Below are 5,869 nucleotides of genomic sequence, written 5' to 3'. Positions count from 1 at the left end.
CCACAAACCATTGTAATATCTAAGGCTTTTTTTTGTTTTGTTTTGTTTTGTTTACTTTTCCAAGAACCAGTTTTTACTTCTTGGGGGCAGTATCACTCCTTTTGAGAATGCATTTACTACAGCCTTCATTCTACTGACTCTTCATCATTGTCTAAGTTACATATTCTCATTCAGATACATCAACCTCTCTATATCTCATATTTCTCATATGAGCTGGTGAAATAGGCACACACATCCCCACCACGTCTAAGTCCACCCCACAACAACACATCTAGTACAAATGTACTTTATCCCTTTTCTTCATCCCCCCAGCCCCCACCAATTAATGCATGCTGAATCAGGCTCAAGCAACATTAAGGCAATCTTGAAAAAAGAAAGAAATCTCAAAAGAACCATATAAATTGTTCTTTGCAGAAAGACTGAATGAATTTCAACCTGCAATCTACATACTTTAGCGAAGTACTTTACTTTTCTGAGCTTTAGTGTCCATATTTATTAAAGAGAAATATCAATAGTTATCTCTTACCTATTCAACCAACAAATATGTGCTAGCTCAGTTTGAAAGTCCTCATGGAGACAACTAGAAGCACTTACTGATCAAGAAAAGGTGAGGTTCTTAAAGTTACTGCAGCAAGCAAAAATATTATCTTTACAAAGTCTTAGAATATCCAAAGAAAGAAAATTTAAAAAGGGTATATAGGGTCATAGAACCTATTCTGAATGATTTTGAGGTTGTATTCGTTCATTTTAATGTTGCTGATAAAGACATACCTGAGACTGGGCAATTTACAAAAGAAAGAGGTTTAATTGGACTTACATTTCCACATAGATGGGGAGGCCTCATAATCATGGTAGAAGGCAAGGAGAAGCAAGTCACATTTTACATGGATGGCAGCAGGCAAGAGAGAGAACTTGTGCAGGGGAACTCCTCTTTTTAAAACCATCAGATCTCGAGAGACTTATTCACCATCATGAGAACAGCACAGAAAAGACTCGCCCCATGATTCAATTACCTCCCACCAGGTCCCTCCCACAACATGTGGGAACTCAAGATGAGATTTAGGTGGGGACACAGCCAAACCATATCTTTCCACCCCTGGCCCCTCCCAAATTTCATGTCCTCAAATTTCAAAACCAATCATGTCTTCCCACCAGTTCCCCAAAATCTTAACTCATTTCAGCATTAACTCATAAGGCCACAGTCCGAAGTCTCATCCAAGACAAGTACCTTCCACTTATGAGCCTGTAAAATCAAAAGCAGGTTAATTACTTCCTAGATACAATGGGCATAGTACAGGCATTGAGTAAATACAGCCATTCCAAATGGGAGAAACCGGCCAAAACAAGGGGCTACAGGCCCCATGCAAGTCTGAAATCCAGCAGGACAGTCAAGCCTTAAAGTTCTAAAATGATCTTCTTTGACTCCATGTCTCACATCTAGGTCACATTGATGCAAGAGGTGGGTTCCCATGTCTTTGGCAGCTCCACCCCTGTGGCTTTGTAGGTTACAGCCTCCCTCCCTGCTGCTTTCACAAACTGGCATTGAGGGTCTGCAGCTTTTCCAGGCACATAGTGCAAGCTGTCAGTGGATCTACCATTCTGGGGTCTGGAAGACAGTGGCCCTCTTCTCACAGCTACACTAGGCAGTGTCCCAGTAAGGACTCTGTATGGGGTTCTGACCCCACATTTCCCTTCTGCACTGCCCTAGCAAAGGTTCTCCATGAGGGCCCACCCCTGCAGCAAACTTTTGCCTGGGCATACAGGCATTTCCACATATCTTCTGAAATCTAGGCAAAGATGGCCAAACCTCAGTTATTGACTTCTATGAAGGGAACTACAGGCTCAACACCACATGGAAGCTTCCAAGGCTTGGGGCTTTCACCCTCTGAAACAACAGCTAGGGCTGTACCTTGGCCACTTTAGTCATGGCTGGAGTGGCTGGGATGCAGGGCATCAAGTGCCTAGACTGCACACAGCATGGGGACCTGAGGCCTGGCCCACGAAACCATTTTCTCCTAGACTTCTGGGTCTGTGATGGGAGGGGCTGCCATGAAGACCTCTGACATGTCCTGGAGACATTTTCCCCACTGTCTTGGGGATTAACATTTGGCTCCTCGTAATTTATGCAAATTTCTGCAGCTGACTTAAATTTCTCCTCAGAAAGTGGGATTTTCTTTTGTATCACATTGTCAGGCTGCAAATTTTCCTAACTTTTATGCTGTGCTCCACTTATAAAACAGAGTGCCTTTAATAGCACCCAAGTCATCTCTTGAATGCTTTGCTTCTTAGAAATGTAATCCACCAGATACCCTAAATCAACTCTCTCAAGTTCAAAGTTCCACAAATCTCTAGGGCAGGAGCAAAATGCCACCAGTCTCTTTGCTAAAAGATAACAAGAGTCACATTTGCTCCAGTTCCCAACAAGTTCCTCATCTCCATCTGAGACCACCTCAGCCTGGATCTTATTGTTCCACAGTTTCAGGCATCTTTTCAGCAGCTCCCCATTCCTGGTACCAATTTACTGTATTAGTCCATTTTCACACTGCTGATAATGACTACCTGAGACTGGGCAATTTACAAAAGAAAGTGGTTTAATTGGACTTATAGTTCCACATGGCTGGAGAGGACTCACAATCATGGCAGAAGGCAAGGAGGAGCACGTCACAAATTACATGGATGGTGGCAGGCAAAGAGAGAGAACTTGTGCAGGGGAGCTCCTCATTTTAAAACCATCAGAAAGGATTTCTGAGAATATTCACTAGTTTCCAATGTTAGGGCTTGAAGGTAAAAGTAGGGTTGAGGTAGTTTAGCCCATTTTCATTGACTTTGGAGGGATTTGTAGATTGTGTCTCAGATAATTTTAAGACCCAGTGAGGTACTGCAGCAGTCTTTCAAAAAATTTTCAGGAAGACCCTGTCTCACCCTTGAGTTTGTGAGGGCAAATGTGAGATCAAGGAATAAAAGCTATCAAGGTTATAGTCTAAAAATTATTAATCTACTTAAACCAAATTGTCTAGGATTATAATCAGCAGAAATCTATGCCCTGGTTTTTGTAAATGTTGCATCTTAGTAGGTTTGAATATCAGCGATTCATGTTAAGAATTATGCCTGGCTGGGTGCAGTGGCTCACACCTGTAATCCCAACACTTTGGGAGGCTGAGGCGGGTGGATCACCTGAGGTCGGGAGTTCAATACCAGCCTGACCAACATGGAGAAACCCCGTCTCCACCTAAAATACAAAATTAGCCAGGCGTGGTGGCACATGCCTGTAATCCCAGCTACTTGGGAGGCTGAGGCAGGAGAATTGCTTGAACCTGGGAGGTGGAGGTTGTGGTGAGCCGAGATTGCTTCATTGCACTCCAGCCTGGGCAACAAGAGCAAAACTCCATCTACTTAAAAAAAAAAAATCATGCCTGTGTGATTTCCTTGATACAAGCCTTTGGATGCCAAAGGGCCTGACTCCTACACTGCCCCTGCAGGCAAGCCACATCATCAGGAGTTGCAACCTAGAATTTTTGAAGTAGTAAAAATTAAATTATTGAAGAATTATTATGGTAGCAAAAGTTAAATAAATCTGCTCAGAAAACTCAAACAGGTCCAGGAAAATAAGGCAGTTTAACTGATGGAATTATGGTTTTGGCTCTATGTGGCTCAGCTTTGACAGATCCTCAGCACAGATCTTCCATGAGCCAACAACTCCTACTAAATTCTTCCCTCTCCTATCTCAAATCAGGCAGGTCCACATGCATACGTCTCCCTTCCTGATGAAAACTGGCTTCGTCTCCAGCATACCCATTTTAGAAATCGCCATCACACAAGGCTCACCAGGTAAACCTGCACTAATCTGTCTTGAAAGCTTAGGCCCATCACTTACTAATGTTATGACCCTAAGTCAGCCCTTTACATTTTTGGTGCTTGATTTTTCTCACCTATGAAATAGAGGTAACAATAGTATCTAACTTGTACAATTGTTCTGAGATTTAAGTGAGAAAATGCATGAAATGAGTGTAGCATAGTAACGAAAAAATAGAGAACTATAAATTTTAGCTATATTGTTATTACCTTTCCTTCAACACATCTCTCCAATTTGTCTCTCCTCAATTGCTCCTGACTCCAACAGAATCGTGACTTTTGTCACCTCACACCTTTTATTTTAACAGTTTTCTCACTGGTTTTCTTACCCCTTCGTTTTCCCTCTTCTTAATCTTAAACATAAGTAATAAAGTATTTCCTGCTCCAAATTCCCATCATATCAACTTCCTGGATTACACACATTCTTCTACCCCTCTTTTGAGGTTTTTTGTAATCTGAATGCACTAAACTAAACTAAGAACATTGTTAATTCACAAGTATTGGATTCATTTTGGTAGCTTTCAGCTGTAACCAATGGTTAGAAGAAGATGTATCCTGTGGGTCTTCTCTCCCACAGCCTGGCCACTCAGAATACACCAATGTGAAAGCAAGACTCAGAGCTGACTCTGCTACTTATGCAAATAGTCACTTTACCCCTAAATTGCCATACCACCAGTTCTTTAAGCTCCATGAAGGCTCATCTCTCTTAGCTTTTCAGGTGTCCCAACAGTGGTTGCTCTGGTTTGAATGTTTGCGCCCCACAAAATTCATATGTTGAAATCCTAACCCCTAAGGTGACGGCATTAGGAAGTGGGGCCTTTTGGGAGTCAGTAAGGCCTTAGGCAAAGCCCTCATAGGTGAGATTGGTGCCTATATAAAAGAGACCCCAGAAAGCTTCCTTGCTCCTCCCACCACGTGAGGACACAGGAAGAAGGCACCATCCGTGAGAAAGGGGGCCCTCACCAGATGCCAAATCTGTCAGCACCTTGATCTTGTACCACTCCAGACTCCAGAACTGTGAGAAATAAGTTCTGTTCTTTATAAGCTACCCAATTTACAGTATTTTCGTCTAATCTACTTTAACTGAATGGACTAAGATAGTGGCCTGCGTGGAAAATTCACCTGAAGCAGATTCTAATAGAGGAATTTATCCTTCTGTTCAGTGTTTCACAACAATATCCTCCGATAAACAACAGAACACAGGAAAGATTCAGAATTCTAACCTATGATGCCTTTCCAAAGGATGTAATTTGTTGGGCTTACTAGATTGCTCTGTCTTGTTTAAGCACCAGTTCCCAAGCCTATACAAATTTCTAGCCTGATCAGCCCTCATTTCACAGATTAAAAGTAATATCTAACACCCATTATACTAATTAATAAGGCAACTGATATTAATTAAAATAAAGACATTGAAACCTTCTGAATGCCCAGGCCTCTGGTCTTTGGGCCTCTACTTAGAAATTTTCATGTACTAACTAATCATCCCTGGAGTGCATATTCCTGATTAAGGTACCTAACATGTTAACTAACGGACTTTAAAGTATAGATTAAGTTGACTACCACCTTCTATGCTGGGTGTTTTAATAGTAAACTGCAGGCCAGGCACGGTGGCTCACACCTGTAATGCCGGCACTCTGGGAAACTGAGGCAGGTAGTTTTCTTGAACTTAAGAGTTCAAGACCAGCCTGGGCAACATAGCAAAAACCCTGTCTCTACAAAAAATCCAAAAATTACCCAGGCACAGTGGCTCATGCCTGTAGTCCCAGCATTTTGGGAGGCTGAGGCAGGTGGATCACTTGAGGTCAGGAGTTCAAGACCAGCCTGGCCAACATGGTGAAACCACGTCTCTACTAAAAATACAAAAAAAAAAAAAAAAAATTAGCCAAGTTTGGTGGCACGTGCCTGTAATCCCAGCTTCTTGGGAGGCTGAGGCAGGAGAGTCACTTGAACCCAGGAGGCGGAGGTTGCAGTGTGCTGAGATCGAGCCAAGGCACTCCAGCATGGGTGACAGAGCAAG

Source organism: Pan paniscus, chromosome 1, assembly GCF_029289425.2.
Source record: "Pan paniscus chromosome 1, NHGRI_mPanPan1-v2.0_pri, whole genome shotgun sequence".
In the NCBI taxonomy this organism is placed as follows: Eukaryota; Metazoa; Chordata; class Mammalia; order Primates; family Hominidae; genus Pan; species Pan paniscus.
The sequence above is the reverse complement of the archived record's forward strand: the minus strand, read 5'-3'. Positions refer to the sequence as shown.